This window comes from Triticum urartu, chromosome 1 (assembly GCF_003073215.2).
Source record: "Triticum urartu cultivar G1812 chromosome 1, Tu2.1, whole genome shotgun sequence".
In the NCBI taxonomy this organism is placed as follows: Eukaryota; Viridiplantae; Streptophyta; class Magnoliopsida; order Poales; family Poaceae; genus Triticum; species Triticum urartu.
The window spans coordinates 582,003,645-582,026,664 of record NC_053022.1 but is presented as its reverse complement, the minus strand read 5'-3'; positions in this window follow the sequence as shown (position 1 = coordinate 582,026,664).

Genomic DNA, 23,020 nt, shown 5'->3' with positions numbered 1-23,020 from the left:
GAGTAGAGGGGGAGAAACATCATAAGATCCAACTACAATAGCAAAGCTCGCGATACATCAAGATCGTATCACCTCAAGAACACGAGAGAGAGAGAGAGAGAGATCAAACACATAGCTACTGGTACATACCCTCAGCCTCGAGGGTGAACTACTCCCTCCTCGTCATGGAGAACGCCGGGATGATGAAGATGGCCACTGGTGACGGTTTCCCCCTCCGGCTGGGTGCCGGGACAGGGTCCCGATTGGTTTTTGGTGGCTACAGAGGCTTGCGGCGGCGGAACTCCCGATCTCTTCTGTTCCCCGAAGGTTTTAGGGTATATTGGTATATATAGGAGGAAGAAATACATCAGGGGAGCCACGAGGGTGGAGGGCGCGCCCAGGGGGGTGGGCGCCCCCCCTGCCTCGTGCCCTCCTTATTGATCCCCTAACGTGCACTCCAAGTCTCCCGTATTGCTTTCTTTCCAAAAATAACTTTTCCGAAGGTTTCATTCCGTTTGGACTCCGTTTGATACTCCTTTTCTGCGAAACACTGAAGCAAGGGAAAAAAATAGAAACTGGCACTGGGCTCTGGGTTAATAAGTTAGTCCCAAAAATATAATAAGTTAGTAAAGCCCATTAAACATCCAAGATGGATAATATAATAGCATGAATACTTCATAAATTATAGATACGTTGGAGACGTATCAATTACCAGAGGAGTATGAACCTTGGAAAACTTTGCGATTCACACATACTAAGGAAGGCATAGGTTCAACCCATCGGGGCATCTAAGAAACATATATCACAAGCTTCAAGAGTAAATATCACCAGCTCGAGAGCAGAGCATGGTTGGCCAAAATAGAGAATAGGATTTATCAATGGCATTATGTATCAGGGAAAGAACTTCTCGAGGTTTTTGTATACAATGAACACTGTCGGATGGTAATTCAACAAATGACCTGAAGGTCCGTAATGGAGCTGATGTGAGTATCGCCACACAACCAGCGAAATAAACAATGCAAAGGCATTGGACTATAGAAACAACTGACTAATTCAAAGCTCCAATGCAAATGAATTATGATTTCCAATTCAAGGGATCAGAAGCAAACGCTCTGATTAATCATGGATAAGTTGAGTAGGCTTAGGGGGGTACAATCGACGACAAATTGATTGGTCGAGAACCAGCTCATGCCCGGAGTGACGTCTGAGCCGAAGGGAAGAATTCTAATTGCTTGATGATTGCGAGCATTCGCAAGCATATCGAATTAATGTACTCAAAATACATGACAAAGGGTGCCAATAAGATTACTAGACTTATGGGATTAGCCATAATGCAAGCAGGCGAGGATTTCAAGAACAATAGTCTGTTGAGGATTTTTGGAAGATCAAATGGTATTTCGAAGACCTTTTTGAAATACACGAATCAACTGGGGATGAGCGGATACTCGATAAGTGCGGGAGATTATCCGTAGGGGTATTCAGGTGGCAAAGAACTGCAAGGCAGTAGGCACAAGGTGTTCTCGGAACAATAGAGAGAATCTTGGGGTATCTTCTAATAACAAGATCAACTGGGGTAAAAGTAAGAACGACAGGTGTATGTATTCATCCATAGGGATATTTTGGTGGTAGGGAATTGCAAATGCGATGAACACAAGTTCTCGTGATAACATCGGAGAGTATCCTCGGGGTCTTCTAATGAATCAGGCCATCATCTGGAATAAAGGGGCTCTTCGGGAGGAAGTAGTTACAAGATCCTAGTTTTAGAGTTAGCAAAGTCATTTAACCCAAATAGAAGAGAGATCAGAGTCCTAGAATATAGATGAGGAATAAAAGATCCTAATACCACCCAATGGAGACGTGAGCCCGTAAGACACACAACCATGTTAGTAAAAGTTTTGTAATGACTAGACTCGACTTCGGCCAAGGAGTATGGAAGGAGGATTCCTACAGGCAGTCGGCTCTGATACCAACTTGTGACGCCCCCGATTCAATCGTACACTAATCATGCACGCAAACATGTACGATCAAGATCAGGGACTCACGGGAAGATATCACAACACAACTCTAAAAACATAAATAAGTCATACAAGCATCACAATACAAACCAGATGCCTCGAGGGCTCGAATACAAGTGCTCTATCATAGACGAGTCAGCGGAAGCAACAATATCTGAGTACAGACATAAGTAAACAAGTTTGCCTTAAAAAGGCTAGCACAAACTGGGATACAGATCGAAAGAAATGCAGGCCTCCTGCCTGGGATCCTCCTAAACTACTCCTGGTCGTTGGCAGCAGCCGACACGTAGTAGTAGGAACCTCCAGTGTAGTAGGAGTCGTCGTCGATGGTGGCGTCTGGCTCCTGGGCTCCGGCATCTGGTTGCGACAACCAGGTAGAAGGGAAAGGGGGAAAAGAGGAAGAAAAGAAACCGTGAGTACTCATCCAAAGTACTCGCAATCAAGGAGCTACACTACATATGCATGGGTATATGTGTAAAGGGCCATATCGGTGGACTAAACTGCAGAATCCCAGAATAAGAGGGGGATAGCTAATCCTGTCGAAGACTACGCTTCTGGCCACCTCCATCTTGCAGCATGTAGGAGAAAGTAGATGGCAAGTTCACCAAGTAGCATCGCATAGCATAATCCTACCCGGCGATCCCCTCCTCGTCGCCCTGTTAGAGAGCGATCACCGGGTTGTATCTGGCACTTGGAAGGGTGTTTTTTTTTAAGTATCCAGTTCTAGTTGTCATAAGGTCAAGGTACAACTCCAAGTCGTCCTGTTACTGAAGATCACGGCTATTCGAATAGATAAACTTCCCTGCAGGGGTGCACCACATTTCCCAACACGCTCGATCCCATTTGGTCGGACACACTTTCCTGGGTCATGCCCGGCCTCGGAAGATCAACACGTCGCAACCCCACCTAGGCACAACAGAGAGGTCAGCACGCCGGTCTAAATCCTATGGCGCAGGGGTCTGGGCCCATCGCCCATTGCACACCTGCACGTTGCAAGGGCGGCCGGAAGCAGACCTAGCCTAGCAGGCGTTCCAGTCCAATCCGGCGCGCGCCGCTGAGTCGCTGACGTCACGAAGGCTTCGGCTGATACCACGACGCCGAGTGCACATAACTGTTCCCACGTAGTTGGTTAGTGCGTATTGGCTAGTGGCCAGACTCAGATCAAATACCAAGATCTCGTTAAGCATGTTAATTGAAGTATCCGCGAACGCCGACCAGGGCCAGGCCCACCTCTCTCCTAGGTGGTCTCAACCTGCCCTGTCGCTCCGCCACAAAGTAACAGTCGGGGGCCGTCGGGAACCCAGGCCCAGCTCTACCGGGAAGGAGCCACCTGCCCCTTCAGCCCCCATCTCCGAACAGTATCATAGTAAGGTAATAGTATAAAGTATATAGTGAAGGAAATATGCCCTAGAGGCAATAATAAAGTTATTATTTATTTCCTTATATCATGATAAATGTTTATTATTCATGTTAGAATTGTATTAACCGGAAACATAATACATGTGTGAATACATAGACAAACAGAGTGTCACTAGTATGCCTCTACTTGACTAGCTCGTTAATCAAAGATGGTTATGTTTCCTAACCATGGACAAAGAGTTGTTATTTGATTAACGGGATCACATCATTAGGTGAATGATCTGATTGACATGACCCATTCCATTAGCTTAGCACCCGATCGTTTAGTATGTTGCTATTGCTTTCTTCATGACTTATACATGTTCCTATGACTATGAGATTATGCAACTCCCGTTATTTGGTGCTAGCGTTGAGCATGAGCATTATATCTGGATCTTGTTTGATGCGAGACGGTTATTCATTTAAATCAGAGAATAATGGTTGTTCTATTTATATGAGTAATATCTTTTATGGTCATGCACCCTTGAAGAGTGGTCTATTTTTAATGAATCTCGATAGTAGTAACACACATATTCATAATGTTGAAGCCAAAAGATGCAGAGTTGATAATGATAGTGCAACTTATTTGTGGCATTGTCGTTTAGGTCATATCGGTGTAAAGCGCATGAAGAAACTCCATACTGATGGACTTTTGGAACCACTTGATTATGAATCACTTGGTACTTGCGAACCGTGCCTCATGGGCAAGATGACTAAAACACCGTTCTCCGGTACTATGGAGAGAGCAACAGATTTGTTGGAAATCATACATACAGATGTATATGGTCCGATGAATATTGAAGCACGTGGCGGATATCGTTATTTTGTCACCTTCACAGATGATTTAAGCAGATATGGGTATATCTACTTAATGAAGCATAAGTCTGAAACATTTGAAAAGTTCATAGAATTTCAGAGTGAAGTTGAAAATCATCGTAACAAGAAAATAAAGTTTCTACGATCTGATCGTGGAGGAGAATATTTGAGTTACGAGTTTGGTCTACATTTGAAACAATGCGGAATAGTTTCGCAACTCACGCCACCCGGAACAGCACAACGTAATGGTGTCTCCGAACGTCGTAATCATACTTTACTTGATATGGTGTGATCTATGATGTCTCTTACAGATTTACCGCTATCGTTTTGGGGTTATGCTTTAGAGACGACTGCATTCACGTTAAATAGGGCACCATTAAAATCCGTTGAGATGACGCCTTATGAACTGTGGTTTGGCAAGAAACCAAAGTTGTCGTTTCTGAAAGTTTGGGGCTGCGATGCTTATGTGAAAAAACTTCAACCTGATAAGCTCGAACCAAATCAGAGAAATGTGTCTTCATAGGATACCCAAAGGAGACTGTTGGGTACACCTTCTATCACAGATCCTAAGGCAAGACATTTGTTGCTAAAAATGGATCCTTTCTAGAGAAGGAGTTTCTCTCGAAAGAAGTGAGTGGGAGGAAAGTAGAACTTGATGAGGTATCTATACCCGCTCCCTTATTGGAAAGTAGTACATCACAGAAACCGGTTTCTGTGACACCTACACCAATTAGTGAGGAAGCTAATGATAATGATCATGAAACTTCAGAACAAGTTACTACTGAACCTCATAGATCAACCAGAGTAAGATCCGCACCAGAGTGGTACGGTAATCCTGTTCTGGAAGTCATGCTACTAGATCATGATGAACCTATGAACTATGAAGAAGCGATGGTGAGCCCAGATTCCGCAAAATGGCTTGAAGCCATGAAATCTGAGATGGGATCCATGTATGAAAACAAAGTATGGACTTTGGTTGACTTGCCTAATGATCGGCAAGCAATTGAGAATAAATGGATCTTCAAGAAGAAGACTGACACTGACAGTAATGTTACTGTCTACGAAGCTCGACTTGTTGCAAAAGGTTTTCGACAAGTTCAAGGGATTGACTACGATGAGATCTTCTCACCCGTAGCGATGCTTAAGTCTGTCCGAATCATGTTAGCAATTGCCGCATTTTATAATTATGAAATTTGGCAAATGGATGTTAAAACTGCATTCCTGAATGGATTTTTGGAAGAAGAGTTGTATATGATGCAGCCGGAAGGTTTTGTCGATCCAAAAGGAGCTAACAAAGTGTGCAAGCTCTAGCGTTCCATTTATGGACTGGTGCAAGCCTCTCGGAGTTGGAATAAACGCTTTGATAGTATGATCAAAGCATTTGGGTTTGTACAGACTTTTGGAGATGCCTGTATTTACAAGAAAGTGAGTGGGAGCTCTGTAGCATTTCTGATATTATATGTAGATGGCATATTACCAATCAGAAATGATATAGAATTTCTGGATAGCATAAAGGGATACTTGAATAAGAGTTTTTCAATGAAAGACCTCGGTGAAGCTGCTTACATATTGGGCATTAAGATCTATAGAGATAGATCAAAACACTTAATTGGACTTTCACAAAGTACATACCTTGATAAAGTTTTGAAGAAGTTCAAAATGGATCAAGAAAAGAAAGGATTCTTGCCTGTGTTACAAGGTGTGAAGTTGAGTAAGACTCAATGCCCGACCACTGCAGAAGATAAAGAGAAAATGAAAGATGTTCCCTATGCTTCAGCCATAGGCTCTATCATGTATGCAATGCTGTGTACCAGACCTGATATGTGTCTTGCTATAAGTCTTGCAGCGAGGTACCAAAGTAATCCAGGAGTGGATCACTGGACAGCGGTCAAGAACATCCTGAAATACCTGAAAAGGACTAAGGATATGTTTCTCGTATATGGAGGTGACAAATAGCTCATCGTAAATGGTTACGTTGATGCAAGCTTTGACACTGATCTGGACGATTCTAAATCGCAAACCGGATACGTGTTTACATTAAACGGTGGAGCTGTCAGTTGGTGCAGTTCTAAACAAAGCGTCGTGGTGGGATCTACATGTGAAGCGGAGTACATAGCTGCTTCGGAAGCAGCAAACGAAAGAGTCTGGATGAAGGAGTTCATATCCGATCTAGGTGTCATACCTAGTGCATCGGGTCCAATGAAAATCTTTTGTGACAATACTGGTGCAATTGCCTTGGCAAAGGAATCCAGATTTCACAAGAGAACCAAGCACATCAAGAGACGCTTCAATTCCATCCGGGATCTAGTCCAGGTGGGAGACATAGAGATTTGCAAGATACATACGGATCTGAATGTAGCAGACCCGTTGATTAAGCCTCTTCCATGAGCAAAACATGATCAGCACCAAGGCTCCATGGGTGTTAGAATCATTACTGTGTAATCTAGATTATTGACTCTAGTGCAAGTGGGAGACTGAAGGAAATATGCCCTAGGGGCAATAGTAAAGTTATTATTTATTTCCTTATACCATGATAAATGTTTATTATTCATGCTAGAATTGTATTAACCGGAAACATAATACATGTGTGAATACATAGACAAACAGAGTGTCACTAGTATGCCTCTACTTTACTAGCTCATTAATCAAAGATGGTTATGTTTCCTAACCATGAACAATGAGTTGTTATTTGATTAACGGGATCACATCATTAGTTGAATGATCTGATTGACATGACCCATTCCATTAGCTTAGCACCCGATCGTTTAGTATGTTGCTATTGCTTTCTTCATGACTTATACATGTTCCTATAACTATGAGATTATGCAACTCCCGTTTGCCGGAGGAACACTTTGGGTGCTACCAAACGTCACAACGTAACTGGGTGATTATAAAGGAGCATTACAGGTGTCTCAAAGGTACATGTTGGGTTGGCGTATTTCGAGATTAGGATTTGTCACTCCGATTGTCGGAGAGGTATCTCTGGGCCCTCTCGGTAATGCACATCACATAAGCCTTGCAAGCATTGCAACTAATGAGTTAGTTGCGAGATGGTGTATTACAGAACGAGTAAAGAGACTTGCCGGTAACGAGATTGAACTAGGTATTGAGATACCGACGATCGAATCTCGGGCAAGTAACATATCGATGACAAAGGGAACAACGTATGTTGTTATGTGGTCTGACCGATAAAGATCTTCGTAGAATATGTAGGAGCCAATATGAGCATCCAGGTTCCGCTATTGGTTATTGACCGGAGACATGTCTCGGTCATGTCTACATTGTTCTCGAACCCGTAGGGTCCGCACGCTTAACGTTACGATGACAGTTTCAATATGAGTTTATATATTTTGATGTACCGAAGTTTGTTCGGAGTCCCGGATATGATCACGGACGTGACGAGGAGTCTCGAAATGGTCGAGACATAAAGATTGATATATTGGAAGCATATATTTGGATATCGGAAATGTTCCGGGTGAAATCGGGATTTTACCGGAGTACCGGGAGGTTACCGGAACCCCCCGGCAGGTATATGGGCCTTAGTGGGCTTTAGTGGAAGAGAGGAGAGGTGGCCAGGGCTGGGCCGCGCGCCCCTCCCCCCTAGTTCGAATAGGACAAGGAGAGGGGGGGCGGCGCCCCCCCTTCCTTCTCTCTCCTCTTTCCCCCTCCCGAATCCTATTCCAACTAGGAAGGGGGGGGGGGGAATCCTACTCCCGATGGGAGTAGGACTCCTCCTGGCGCGCCCTCCTCCTGGCCGGCCGCACCCCCTTGCTCCTTTATATACGGGGGCAGGGGGGCACCTCTAGACACACAAGTTGATCTTCGTGATCGTTCCTCAGCTGTGTGCGGTGCCCCCCTACACCATATTCCACCTCGGTCATATTGTAGCAGTGCTTAGGCGAAGCCCTGCGACGGTAGAACATCAAGATCGTCACCACGCCTTCGTGCTGACGGAACTCCTCCCCGACGCTTTGCTGGATCGAAGCCCGAGGATCGTCATCGAGCTGAACGTGTGCTAGAACTCGGAGGCACCGTAGTTTCGGTGCTTGGATTAGTTGGATCGGGAAGACGTACGACTACTTCCTCTACGTTGCGTCAACGCTTCCGCTTCGGTCTACGAGGGTATGTAGACAACACTCTCCCCTCTCGTTGCTATGCATCACCATGATCTTGCGTGTGCGTAGGAATTTTTTTTGAAATTACTACGTTCCCGAACATATAGCATATGCCCGTGATCACCTCCCGAAGTGATCACGGCCCAGTAGTATAGCATGGCAGACGGACAAGAGTGTAGGGCCACTGATGGAACACTAGCATCCTATACTAAGCATTAGGATAGCAGGTAAGGGTAACAACTGTAGCAACAATGACAGGCTATGCAGCAGAATAGGATTAACCAAAAGCAGTAACATGCTACACTACTCTAATGCAAGCAGTAGAGAGAAGGAATAGGCGATATCTGGTGATCAAAGGGGGGCTTGCCTGGTTGCTCTGGCAAGGAGGGGTTTTCAACAACGTAGTCGAACTCAGTGGCATCAGCAACGGTCTCGGTGTCTATCGTAGAAGAAGAAGGGGGAAGAAACAGTAAATACGGAGCAAACAAAGCATCACAAAACATAACAAAGTGATACGCGGTGCTAGGTATGCCCTAACGCGGTATTAGGTGATACCGGCGAAGGGGGGAAACATCCGGGAAAGTATCCCCGATGTTTCACGTTTTCGGACAGATGAACCGGAGGGGAAAAGTTGCATGTTCGCTATGCTAGGGATTTGTGGCGGACGAACGGGCTGCGTTTTTGGATTTGTCTCGTTGTTCTTAGCAACTTTCATGTACAAAGTTTTTCCATCCGAGCTACAGTTTATTTTATATTAATTTTAAAAGATTTAAATCATTTTAGGTTTTATTTAATTATTATAAATCAACATTATCCAGAATAGTGCGTGTTGAGGCAGCATGATGTCAGCAGTCAACAAAGGTGTTGACTCGGTCGCTGACGTGTGGGTCCCGCATGTCATACACTGTTAGTTAATTAACAATAGTTAATTAGGCTGATTAGTTAATTAGGCTAATCTAATCAGGATTAATTAAGTTAATTAATTAATATTTTAATTATATTTATTTATTTATTTTTAATTCTTTTTTTATAACGTTCTGGGCTAGGCCCCACATGTCTGTGGCTCAGAGGGGCCATAGCGGTTTGGGCGGTAGCGGGCGTCGGGCGCCGCCTGATATGGCGCAGCGGGCGCCCGCCCGCTGCCACCGGCGCGGCCAATGAGGGGGGAGGCTCGGCGAGCCCGGGGCGTGCGCTCGCCGGCGGGAGGTGACGGCGCAGGCGACGAGGGGAGCGGCCCGATGCAGGCGGTGAGGGGAGCGACGCGACGCGCAGGCGGGCGGCGAGCGCGGCGCGGTGCGGCGACTACGGAGCGACGGCTCCTGGACGCGACGGTGAGCAGGGCGAGGGACGCGGGCAGGCAGGGCGCGGCCGGAGCGGACGAACGGCACAGGCGAGCAGCGGTGAGGGCGCGGGTGTGCGAGAGGCGGCGGCCACGGGGTGCAGCAGCCGGGGAGGTCCGGGGCCGGCACAGTGGCGCGCGCAAGCGCGGCCATGGCGCAGCCGCAGGGGCCATTCGGCGGGAAGGGGCGCCGCGACGGGAGGTGTGGGAGGCCGGGCGCGAGTGTGCGCGGCGGCGCGTTGTGCGGTGCGAGTGCGGTGAGCAGGGGAGGGCACGCGTCGGGCGGAAGCGAGGCAGAGGAGAGTGGAGAGGGGCGAGGCCTCGCGGGGGTTTGTAGGGCACGGGACAGAGGGGCTCGAGGAGGAAGTCATAGACACCGTACGCAAGAGAGGCAGGCCCGTGGGGAGGTCCGGTGAGGTCCTCGGGCGGCGGCGACGGTCGGTCCGGGCAGCGGTGTCGGCGGGTCGTTCCCCCAATCCAAATCTGGATCGGGGAGGAGGAGGCGATTGTGGAGGGCGGAATGGGGTGACGGGGGTTAGGGTTTGCGGTTGCGGGGGGATAAGGGGGTGGGGGGGGGGGGGCAGCCTGGGCCAGGTGGGCCGGCCTGGTGGGTCAGAGCCTAGTGGTTTTTTTTCTTTTTCCTTTTTCTCTTTTCTCTTTTGTATCTTGTTTTGTTTTGTTTTACTTTTTCTTATTTTATTTTATTTTTGTTTTGGCTAATTGTTTGGGCACCAAATGAGTTTTGTAAAGTATGAGAGCTGGCCCACAAATCACAGCACAATATATCCTACCACCAAAAACTAGTTTGGTGTAAATATCATTTCATATTTATTTTGTATTAATAAAAAGGTTATTAAATAATGTTTCCAGCCACTGTTTGAGGTTGTTTAAGTCACTTATCAAATTTCAATAATGTTGTTTACAATTTTATCATAGCCTCTGATTTACCTACTATTTATTGAACATTTTAGTTTTAATATTTGAAAACTCTTATTGTTTGCTTGATTTTGAATTTTGAATTTGAATCGGTTTCGAACTAACGCGAGATTAGCAACAGAAATCGAGGTGACGTGGCATCATGAGCAGAGGTTCACTGTAGATTAAATATCCGGGCGTCACACCTATTCTGCACAACTCCAAACGAACTGAAACTTCACGGAGATTTTTTTATCAAATATATGATGAATATTGGAGCAACTAACTACTAGAGGGGGCCCACCAGGTGGGCACAACCCACCTGGGCGCACCAGGGAGCCCAGGCGTGCCCTGGTGGGTTGTGCTCACCCAGACCCACCTCCGGTGCCCATCTTCTGGTATATGGTCATTTTCACCTAGAAAAAATAAGGAGAGCACTTTTGCCCTCTGACGGAGCGATTTTGCCGGGGGAACTTCCCTCCCGGAGGGGGAAATCATCGTCATCATCATCACCAACAACTCTCCCATCTTGGGAGGGCAATCTCCATCAACATCTTCACCATCACCATCTCATCTCAAACCCTAGTTCATCTCTTGTATTCAATCTTGTTACCGGAACTATAGATTGGTGCTAGGGGGTGACTAGTAGTGTCGATTCATATTGTAGTTGATTACTATATTGTTTATTGGGTGGAAGATTATATGTTCAGATCCATGATGCTATTTAATACTCCTCTGATCATGAGCATGTTTATTATTTGTGAGTAGTTACTTTCGTTCTTGAGGTCACGGGATAAATCATGTTGCAAGTAATCATGTGAATTTGATATGTGTTCGATATTTTGATGGTATGTATGTTGTGATTCCCTTAGTGGTGTCATGTGAACATCGACTACATGACACTTCACCATATTTGGGCCTAAGGGGATGCATTGTGGAGTAGTAAATAGAAGGTGGGCTGTGAGAGTGACAGAAGCTTAAACCCCAGTTTATGCACTATTCCGTAAGGGACCGATTAGACCCAAAAGTTTAATGCTATGGTTAGAATTTATTCTTAATACTTTTCTAGTAGTTGCAGATGCTTGCGGGAGGGTTAATCATAAGTAGGAGGTTTGTTCAAGTAAGAACATCACCTAAGCACCGGTCCACCCATATATCAAATTATCAAAGTAGCAAACACGAATCAAACCAACATGATGAAAGTGACTAGATGAAATTCCCGTGTACCCTCAAGAACACTTTTCTTATCATAAGAGACCGTTTTGGCATGTCCTTTGCCTCCAAAGGATTGGGCTACCTTGCTGCATACTTGTTACAATTATCGTTACTTGCTCGTTACAAATTATCTTGCTATCAAACTACTTAGTTACTTACAATTTCAGCACTTGCAAACATTACCTTACTGAAAACTACTTGTCATTTCCTTTTGCTCCTCGTTGGGTTCAACACTCTTACTTATCGAAAAGAGCTACAATTGATACCCTATACTTGTGGGTCATCACACCCCACCTACCAAATTACCTGCACATGTCATGGCGGGTGATAGCGGACTACGCGAGGGAGAGCCTCCATTAGTGCCAGATGACGTTGCCCCCGTCGAAGAAGTAAATGCTGATGATTTCATGGAGGAGGAGGATGATGACCCTCTCAACTATATCAATACCACCTATGATGATGGAGGATTGATGGCTCGGGACTATGACTCGGGCTATGAGCGTGGAGATGATGACTTGATGTTGCCTGATTTGCCAGAGTCGGAACGTCCTAAGGCGGAATGCAAAAAGTCTCTCTTCATGCGATCCTCACAGGAGACGTCTCTGGATGCCACCTCTACCCAGCGACAACCCGACGGCCATCCACTGATTAGCCCAACGACATGGGGGTGGTGGTTAGGGAAGGTATGGTGGGCTCACTACCGCCATCCGCCAAGAAGCAAAGGAGGAGATCGGACAAGAAAGGCCCTAAAGGCGCCAAAGCTGCTTCAAGCAGCCAACCGCCTATGAAGCCCCGGGAGATAGACAACATACCTATCGAAGGTGCAGAGCATTTCCATGTCACCGGCCATCCGATCCTACCTCTAAAAGCGCTAGAGCACATACTGAACAATGATCTAAGAAGTCTTCATGAAGATGTGTTGGCCAGAGAGAAAAGCCTTCTCATCTCGGAAAAACCAGGATACCTGCTTTACATGGCTCAGCTGCCGAGCGGGAACGTCGAGAGATGGCCCACGGATAAGTTCATCCTGCGATTTGACTACATCTACGACATGTTCCACATGACCAAGCTGGATTTCCAGTTCATCCGCATGTATGTGCTGTATCTCAACTACATCATCAGGCGCGAGAACATAAAATATATCTGCGTCGCGGACCCGTACTATATGCACGAGAGCTTCTTGGCAGTCTGCAAAGGGCATCGTGACTATGCGAGCAAGTACATGGTGAGTTCATGATCGCTAATAAGGACAAGGAAGCGATTCTCCTGCCTTATCATCCCACGTAAGTCATCCGCAGATATCCTTTCGTAAGTTTTAATCATTCCTCATATGTCTGTACCCAGAATACTCCCATGCTCTGTACTTGGACTCAGAACACCAAGACAAAGGATTACACGTACATAAAGAGTGTTCTTGATAGTGCCCTATTAACCTTCAGCCTGTCTGGTGGATATATCAAGGTGAACAAGTACAGGAATAACGGGTTGGGTTTCGGCCATAAGACCGACTTCTACTGCATCCAGCAACCGTACACCAGTAAGGCTGATGGATTCTACCTCATGCATCACATGATCGAGTACAGAAGGGATAATCAACGCCTTCGCGTGTCAGCTACTTCCAGCGATGCCGAGATTGTCAATTGGGCCTTAAGCATAGGAAGGGCACCGGATCATCGAATTCGAGCTGAGTTTTATGACGTACAATGTGAACTTGCCCAAGTGATCATGAAGGAGGTCCTCGAACTAACATGGATGTTCTACCATGGGCCAATGATGCGGGACGATGTCCGAGCACTGCTAGTCGCTCATCGTCTGGACCTGAAGCCTTTCAACAAGCTCGGGTGCTTCGTCCCTAACTATGAAGATTGGTCCGCCAACCTGGAGGAATTATTGACGATGACAATGTGTCACTACTGTCTTTCTATGACAAAACTTTGAATTTATGCATGGTGAAACTCTGTGATGTAATTAAACTGTCCTCCTGAACTAGCATAGATCGCTCTAGTTAATTAGATTGGGTATGGGAACTTTGTTATTTATGTTTACTATAGGTTGCTTGTATTTTGCTAATTATGCCTCTTTGTAATTCTCAAGTACATTATGTTGCATATTATCGTTGAATTCATCAACTGACGATGCAGGTACATAGATTAGAGATGGTGAAGGACTGCTACGCCGTGTTCGTTGGGAGGGTTCCAGGAGTGTACGACCACTGGCTAGACGCTCAGGCCCAGGTGGACGAGTCCCCGGGTGCTAGCCACAGAGGGTTCAACAGCAGAGCCGAAGCGGAAAATGAAGGAAATATGCCCTAGAGGCAATAATAAAGTTGTCATTTATATTTTCTTATATCATGATAAATGTTTATTATTCATGCTAGAATTGTATTAACTGGAAACTTAGTACATGTGTGGATACATAGACAAATAGAGTGTCACTAGTATGCCTCTACTTGACTAGCTCGTTGAATCAAAGATGATTAAGTTTCCTAGCCATAGACATGAGTTGTCATTTGATTAACGGGATCACATCATTAGAGAATGATGTGATTGACTTGACCCATTCCGTTAGCTCAGCATTTGATCGTTTAGTATATTGCTATTGCTTTCTTCATGACTTATACATGTTCCTATGACTATGAGATTATGCAACTCCCGAATACCGGAGGAACACTTTGTGTGCTACTGCTACGTCTTGAGCACTGCGTTGGTTTTCCCTTGAAGAGGAAAAGGTGATGCAGCAAAGTAGCGTAAGTATTTCCCTCAGTTTTTGAGAACCAAGGTATCAATCTAGTAGGAGACCACGCGCGAGTCCCTCGTAGCTACACAAACAAATAAGAACCTTGCAACCAATGCGATAAAGGGGTTGTCAATCCCTTCACGGCCACTTGAAAAAGTGAGATCTGATAGAGATGATAAGATAATATTTTTGGTATTTTTATGATAAAGGGTGAAAGTAAAGATTGCAAAATAAAAGTAGATCAGAAACTTTTATGATAGAGAATAGACCCGGGGGCCATAGGTTTCACTTGTGGCTTCTCTCAAGATAGCATAAGTATTACGGTGGGTGAACAAATTACTATCGAGCAATTGATAGAATTGAGCATAGTTATGAGAATATCTAGGCATGATCATGTATATAGGCATCACATCCGCAACAAGTAGACCGACTCCTGCCTGCATCTACTACTATTACTCCACACATCAACCACTATCCAGCATGCATCTAGAGTATTAAGTTCATAAGAACGTAGTAACGCATTAGGCAAGATGACATGATGTAGAGGGATAAACTCAAGCAATATGATATAAACCCCATCTTTTTATCCTCGATGTCAACAATATAGTAAGTGTCGTTTCCCTACTGTCACTGGGATCAAGCACCGCATGATTGAACCCAAAGCTAAGCACTTCTCCCATTGCAAGAAAGATCAATCTAGTAGGCCAAACCAAACTGATAATTCGAAAAGACTTGCAAAGATAACAAATCATACATAAAAGAATTCAGAGGAGATTCAAATATTGTTCATAGATAATCTTGATCATAAACCCACAATTCATCGGAACTCGACAAACACACCGCAAAAAGAGTTACATCGAATAGATCTCCAAGAAGATCAAGGAGAACTTTGTATTGAGATCCAAAGAGAGAGAAGAAGCCATCTAGCTAATAACTATGGACCCGAAGGTCTGAGGTAAACTACTCACACATCATCGGAGAGGCTATGGTGTTGATGTAGAAGCCCTCCATGATCGATGCCCCCTCCGACGGAGCACCGAAAAGGCCCCAAGATGGGACCTTGATAACCCACAAGTATAGGGGATCACAACAGTTTTCGAGGGTAGAGTATTCAACCCAAATTTGTTGATTCGACACAAGGGGAGCCAAAGAATATTCTCAAGTATTAGCAGCTGAGTTGTCAATTCAACCACACCTGGAAACTTAGTATCTGCAGCAAAGTGTTTAGTAGCAAAGTAATATGATAGTGGTGATAACGGTAACAAAGTAAAGACAGCAAAAGTAATGTTTTTGATATTTTTGTAGTGATTGTAACAGTAGCAACGGAAAAGTAAATAAGCGTAAACCAGTATATGGAAAACTCGTAGGCACCGGATCAATGATGGATAATTATGCCGGATGTGGTTCATCATGTAACAGTCATAACATAGGGTGACACAGAACTAGCTCCAGTTCATCAATATAATGTAGGCATGTATTCCGTAAATAGTCATACGTGCTTATGGAAAAGAACTTGCATGACATGTTTTGTCCTACCCTCCCGTGGCAGCGGGGTCCTATTGGAAACTAAGGGATATTAAGGCCTCCTTTTAATAGAGAACCGGAACAAAGCATTAACACATAGTGAATACATGAACTCCTCAAACTATGGTCATCACCGGGAGTGGTCCCGATTATTGTCACTTCGGGGTTGCCGGATCATAACACATAGTAGGTGACTATAGACTTGCAAGATAGGATCTAGAACTCACATATATTCATGAAAACATAATTGGTTCAGATCTGAAATCATGGCACTCGGGCCCTAGTGACAAGCATTAAGCATAGCAAAGTCATAGCAACATCAATCTCAGACCATAGTGGATACTAGGGATCAAACCCTAACAAAACTAACTCGATTACATGATAAATCTCATCCAACCCATCACCGTCCAGCAAGCCTACGATGCAATTACTCACGCACGGCGGTGAGCATCATGAAATTGGTGATGGAGGATGGTTGATGATGACGACGGCGACGAATCCCCCTCTCCGGAGCCCCGAACGGACTCCAGATCAGCCCTCCCGAGAGAGATTAGGGCTTGGCGGCGGCTCCTTATCGTAAAACGCGATGAAACTTTCTCTCTGATTTTTTTCTCCTCGAAAGCCAATATATGGAGTTGGAGTTGGCATCAGAGGGCCACCAGGGGGCCCACGAGGTAGGGGGGCGCGCCCAGGGGGGAGGGGCGTGCCCCCCACCCTCGTGGACAGGGTGTAGGCCCCCTGGTCTTCATCTTTGGCGAGGATTTTTTTATTATTTATTCTAAGATATTCCGTGGAGTTTCAGGTCATTCCGAGAACTTTTGTTTTCTGCACATAAAACAACACCATGGCAATTCTGCTGAAAACAGTGTCAGTCCGGGTTAGTTCCATTCAAATCATACAAGTTAGAGTCCAAAACAAGGGCAAAAGTGTTTGGAAAAGTAGATACGACGGAGACGTATCAACTCCCCCAAGCTTAAACCCTTGCTTGTCCTCAAGCAATTCAGTTGAGAAACTGAAAGAGAAAAAGAAAAACTTTTACAAACTCTGTTTGCTCTTGTTGTTGTAAACATGAAAAGCCAGCATTCAAGTTTCAGCAATTATTATGAACTAACCATACTCACAATAACACGTAGGTCTCACAATTACTCATATCAATAGCATAATCAGCTAGCGAGCCATAATAATAAAACTCAGATGACAACACTTTCTCAAAATAATCATAACATGATATAACAAAATGGTATCTCGCTAGACCTTTCTGAGACCGCAAAACATAAATGCAGAGCAACTTTAAAGATCAAGGACTGACTAAACATTGTAATTCATGGTAAAAGAGATCCAGTGAAGTCATACCCAATATAAACCAAACATAATGAATGCAAACAACAGTGTGCTCTCTAGCGGGTGCTTTTTAATAAGAAGGGTGACGACTCAACATAAAAGTAAATAGATAGGCCCTTCGCAGAGGGAAGCAGGGATTTGTAGAGGTGCCAGAGCTCGATTTTTAAAATAGAGATAAATAATATTTTGAGCGGCATACTTTCACTGTCAATGCAACAACTATGAGATGGCTGTATCTTCCATACTACATGCATTATAGGCAGTTCCCAAACAGAACGGTAAAGGTTTATACTCCCCCTCCTCCACAATCATCAATCCATGGCTTGCTCGAAACAACGAGTGCCTCCAACATTCAACGGGTCCCAGGGGAGTTTTGTTTAATTATTTTGATTTGCTTTGATCTTTTTGGATCATGGGACTGGGCATCCCTTTACCGGCCCTTTCTCGTGAATGAGGAGCGGAGTCCACTCCTCTTGAGAATAACCCACCTAGCATGGAAGATATAGGCAGCCATAGTTGCACATGAGCTGCTCGAGCATACAAAATAGAATTTCATTTGAAGGTTTGGAGTTTGGCACATACAAATTTACTTGGAACGGCAGGTAGATACCGCATATAGGAAGGTATAGTGGACTCATATGAAACAACTTTGGGGTTTAAGGAGTTTGGATGCACAAGCAGTATTCCCACTTAGTACAGGTGAAGGCTAGCAAAAGACTGGGAAGCGACCAACTGAGAGAGCGACAACAGTCGTAAACATGCATTAAAATTAATTTACACCAAATATAAGCATGAGTAGGATATAATCCACCATGAACATAAATATCATGAAGGCTATGTTGATTTGATTCAACTACATGCGTGAACATGTGCCAAGTCGAGTCACTCAATTCATTTAAAGGAGGATACCATCCTATCATACCACATCATAATCATCTCAATAGCATGTTGGCATGCAAGGTTAACCATTATAACTCATAGCTAATCAAGCATGGCACAAGCAACTATAATCTCTAAATGTCATTGCAAATATGTTTACTTCATAATAGCTGAATCAGGAACGATGAATCATCATATTTACAAAAACAAGAGAGGTCGAGTTCGTACCAGCTTTTTCCATCCCAATGGGTCCATCATATATCATCATTATTGCCTTTCACTTGCACGACCGAACGGTGTGTATAATAATAGGAGTGTACGTGCATTGGACTAAGCTGGAATCTGCAAGCATTCAACTCAAGAGAGAAGACAAGTAATATGGGCTCTAAGTTAAATAAACAATCATGCATATAAGAGCCACTAAGCATTTTCAATATAGTCTTCTCGACCCCCAAAGAAAGGAAAATAAAAATAAAAACTATTTACACGGGAAAGCTCCCAACAAGCAAAAGAAGGACGGGAAATATTTTTGGGTTTTCTTTTTAATTCTACTACAAGCATGGAAAGTAGACTAACACTAATTTTTTTTGTTTTTTTCTTAAGGTTTATTAAACACACAAGAAGAAAGCAGGAAAAAGGAAAATAAACTAGCATGGATATTACAGTGAAAGAGTATGAGCACCGACATCTAGCAATGAGTGTGAACATGAATGTAAGGTCGGTGGGAAATACGTACTCCCCCAAGCTTAGGCTTTTGGCCTAAGTTGGTCTATTGCCAGGGATAACCTGGCTGATATCCGTAGGTGAAGCTGGGGTCGTACTGCGATGCAGCGGCTACCGCCTGTTGAGCAGTAGCATGGCATTGGGCTACTTCCACTCCCCTCTCGTACTCATCTGCCTCCTCTCTGGTAATAATATATCTTCCTCTCGCCTGAAAATCAAAGAAGGTAGGAGCAGGAAGAGCAACACGGACCACACGCCGTCTGTCAAAGATTAGTCGATACTGGTAAGGTGGTCCAGTCCTCTCAATGAACTAGTGGGAAAACATAGGATCAAGATCTAAATAAGAAGTGGGCAACTCCACATCATCCTCACGAATGTCTACATCAAGAAAAATTAGCTAAGCGGGTTGCATAAATTCCTCCAAAGAAATCTCCGTTACGTCTATTAAGATGCAACCTACGAGCTACAATGGCTCCCATATGATAAGCTTGGTTCCCTAACACAGCACTTCTGAGAATGCTGAGATTAGGGGCACACATGTGACATGCTTCATCCTTAGCAGTTATACATCTACCAATGAAGAGAGCAAAATAATGTATAGCAGGAAAGTGAATGCTCCCTATAGTGGCCTGTGCTATATCTCTAGATTCCCCCACAGTTATTCTAGCAAGAAAATCTCTATATTCAGATTTAGGGGGATCCCTGATACTACCCCAAGATGGAAGTTTGCATGCATGAGTGAAATCCTCTAAGTCCATGGTATAAGACTTTTCATAAAGGTCAAACATGACTGAAGGAGAATTACGCGAAGATGAATAATCAAACCTCCCCACAAATGAACTTGCGAGATAACGATACCGGGGGCATTTATCAGCTTCAAAGTCCTCAAGACCGGCATTACGCACATATGTGTAAAACTCTTCTTTAATTCCCACTTGATTCATAAAATTTTCCGAAGGCCATTCATAGGGCCTCACGAGAGCGTCTCTTGGTGGTTCCTCGTCACCATCACGCATTGCAAGTCTGGGACCTTGCTTCCTTGAAGAACCACCTTGGAACATCCTCCTAAGCATATTGTTTTATCTGAAAATAATTCTGAAATTTTAGTAACTTCAAACAAAAGTGAACCAACTTCAATAAGATTAATAGCAACTACTCATACAAGTGCCTAGAGCATATATCAAGCATAAGAACTACTTGGAACCATATATATTTGACATGCAAGCTCAAGAACATGGTCACCTATGGAGCACAAATTTGCAATGAATAAAGCACTAGAACAAAAACTAATTGGACCAATGGAGGAGTCACATACCAAGGAACAATCTCCCCAAGCAGTTTTGCGAGAGGTGCTTTAAGCAAGCAGATCGAAAATCACAGCAAAAGTTGCTGGAACACGAGCTTGAGTTGGTTTTTCGGGTTTGTGCGAGACAGAGGAAGAAGACGGGTGCAGGAATAAGTGGAGGAGGGCCACCGTGGGCCCACGAGGCAGTGGGGCGCGCCCAGGGGGGTAGGGCGTGCCCTCCACCCTCGTGACCAGGTGGCAGCTCCCCCCGCGGTAATTTTTGCACTAAAAATCCTTAAATATTCCCGAAAAAATCATATTAAATTGGCATGGCATTCTGAGGACTTTTATTTTCGGGATATTTTTATATTGCACGGATAAGTCAGGAAACAGACAGAAAAATACTATTTTACTTTATTTCTACTAAAGAACAGAAAATATAAAGAGGGTACAGAAGGTTGTGCTTCTAGTTTCATCCATCTCATGCTCATCAAAAAGAATCCACTAACAAGGTTGATCAAGTCTTGTTAACAAACTCATTCCGATAATCATGGAACCGGAGAAATTTCGAATAACACTATGTTACCTCAACGGGGATATGGACATCCCCAACAATAAGTATATCATATTTCTTTTTAACAGTAGGAAGAGGAAATTCAAAACCTCCAAATATAATCGATGGAATTTTTCCAATAGAGTTGACACTATAAACTTGAGGTTGTTTCCTCGGAAAGTGCACCGTATGCTCATTACCATTAACATGAAAAGTGACATTGCCTTTGTTGCAATCAATAACAGCCCCTGCAGTATTAAGGAAAGGTCTTCCAAGAATAATAGACATATTATCATCCTCGGGAATATCAAGAATAACAAAGTCCATTAAAATAGTAACATTTGCAACCACAGCAGGTACATCCTCACAAATACCGACAGGTATAGCAGTTGATTTATCAGCCATTTGCAAAGATATTTCAGTAGGTGTCAACTTATTCAAGTCAAGTCTACGATATAAAGAGAGAGGCATACCACTAACACCGGCTCCAAGATCACATAAAGCAGTTTTAACATAATTTCTTTTAATGGAGCATGGTATAGTAGGTACTCCTGGATCTCCAAGTTTCTTTGGTATTCCACCCTTAAAAGTGTAATTAGCAAGCATGGTGGAAATTTCAGCCTCCGGTATCTTTCTTTTATTAGTAATGATATCCTTCATATACTTAGTGTAAGGATTTGTTTTGAGCACATCAGTCAATCGCATACGCAAAAAGATAGGTCTAATCATTTCAGCAAAGCGCTCAAAATCCTCATCATCCTTTTTCTTGGATGGTTTCGGAGGAAAATACATGGTTTTCTGAACCCATGGTTCTCTTTCTTTACCATGTTTCCTAGCAACGAAGTCTCTTTTATCATAACGTTGATTCTTTGATTGTGGGTTATCAAGATCAACAGCAGGTTCAACTTCTACATCATTATCATTACTAGGTTGAGCATCATCATGAACATCATCATTAACATTTTCACTAGGTTCATGTTCATTACCAGATTGTGTTTTAGCATCAGACATAGAGATATCATTTGGATTATCAGGTGGTTCAGCAATAGGTTCACTAGAAGTTTGCACAGTTCTATCATTTTTCTTTTTCTTCCTTTTAGAAGAACTAGGTGCATCAATAGTATTTCTTTGAGAATCTTGCTCGATTCTCTTAGGGTGGCCTTCAGGATACAAAGGTTCCTGAGTCATTCTACCAGTTCTAGTAGCCACTCTAACAGCATAATCATTTTTCTTACTGTCGGTGTCAAAACCGGCGGATCTCGGGTAGGGGGTCCCGAACTGTGCGTCTAGGCCGGATGGTAACAGGAGACAAGGGACACGATGTTTTTACCCAGGTTCGGGCCCTCTCGATGGAGGTAAAACCCTACTCCTGCTTGATTAATATTGATGATATGGGTAGTACAAGAGTAGATCTACCACGAGATCAAGGAGGCTAAACCCTAGAAGCTAGCCTATGGTATGATTGTTGTATGATGGAGCTGTCCTACGGACTAGAACCCTCCGGTTTATATAGACACCAGATAGGGTTAGGGTTACACAGAGTCGGATACAATGGTAGGAGATCTTGAATATCCGCATCGCCAAGCTTGCCTTCCATGCTAAGGAAAGTCCCATCCGGACACGGGACGAAGTCTTCAATCTTGTATCTTCATAGTCCTGGAGTCCGGCTAAAGGTATAGTCCGGCTATCCGGACACCCCCTAATCCAGGACTCCCTCAGTAGCCCCTGAACCAGGCTTCAATGACGACGAGTCCGGCGCGCGGTTTGTCTTCGGCATTGCAAGGCGGGTTCCTCCTCCAAGTTCTTCAAGAAGATTATAAACACCAAGAGTAGTGTCTGGCTCTTCAAAATAAGTTTCCACATATTACCATAGAGATAATAATGTTAACACAAATCAAATCTGCTGACGTATTCCGCAGTGTGTCATCACACTACGGCCAAGTCCTTTACTCGAATCATTTTTACTTTTCCACCTCAGCGCGTTTTGCGAGGCAGTTTCCTTGGCACGTCTTGTCAAAGCAGAGATCGTGTCCCCCTTTTACGGGATTCTCATCAATACGGACGTGGGTAACCCAACCGCGCCATTTATCACGGCGCTTGGGAGGCAAGCGAGTTTTACTAGGCTGGTGGGGACGCACAACCACATCCGCCCATATAAGGGGATAAGGATCCACCTTTTTACCTACG